The following is an 817-nucleotide window of genomic DNA, read 5'->3' on the forward strand; positions in this document are numbered from 1 at the left end:
TTCGGCACGTGGTCGAATCTTTTGAAAGGCTTACCCGGCTCTTTCCGTCCATTCTGAGAGTCAGTCAGAGGCCGGTGCGGCGGTCTATTGACGACCGGAGGCTCCCATGGGTGTTGCGATGAGGGTGGAGGGCACAGAACCTTGCCTTAGCACTCCCTAATAAAGCCTCTTGTGAAGAGAGCAGACCTCGCGCGCCGCACGACCGGCTCTGGGAGTCGTTGGGCCGCTATCTGTGAATAGTCGGGTCCTCCTCTGCCACCCGGCCAAGTGCGATGGCTCTGCCGCCCTGCGGTGCTCGTCACGCAGGTATGGGGCACACGATGCTCGTAACAGCAAATAAAGGCGGCTCGGGACCTGCAGGCGAAAGGGGTCCCGTGGTGCTTCGCACGTCGACTTCGGGTCTCGGTGCAAGCCGGAGAGCTCACGGAAGTCTAAAGTTTTCGGCACGTGGTCGAATCTTTTGAAAGGCTTACCCGGCTCTTTCCGTCCATTCTGAGAGTCAGTCAGAGGCCGGTGCGGCGGTCTATTGACGACCGGAGGCTCCCATGGGTGTTGCGATGAGGGTGGAGGGCACAGAACCTTGCCTTAGCACTCCCTAATAAAGCCTCTTGTGAAGAGAGCAGACCTCGCGCGCCGCACGACCGGCTCTGGGAGTCGTTGGGCCGCTATCTGTGAATAGTCGGGTCCTCCTCTGCCACCCGGCCAAGTGCGATGGCTCTGCCGCCCTGCGGTGCTCGTCACGCAGGTATGGGGCACACGATGCTCGTAACAGCAAATAAAGGCGGCTCGGGACCTGCAGGCGAAAGGGGTCCTGTGG

This window comes from Chiloscyllium punctatum, unplaced genomic scaffold (assembly GCF_047496795.1).
Source record: "Chiloscyllium punctatum isolate Juve2018m unplaced genomic scaffold, sChiPun1.3 scaffold_887, whole genome shotgun sequence".
NCBI lineage: Eukaryota > Metazoa > Chordata > Chondrichthyes > Orectolobiformes > Hemiscylliidae > Chiloscyllium > Chiloscyllium punctatum.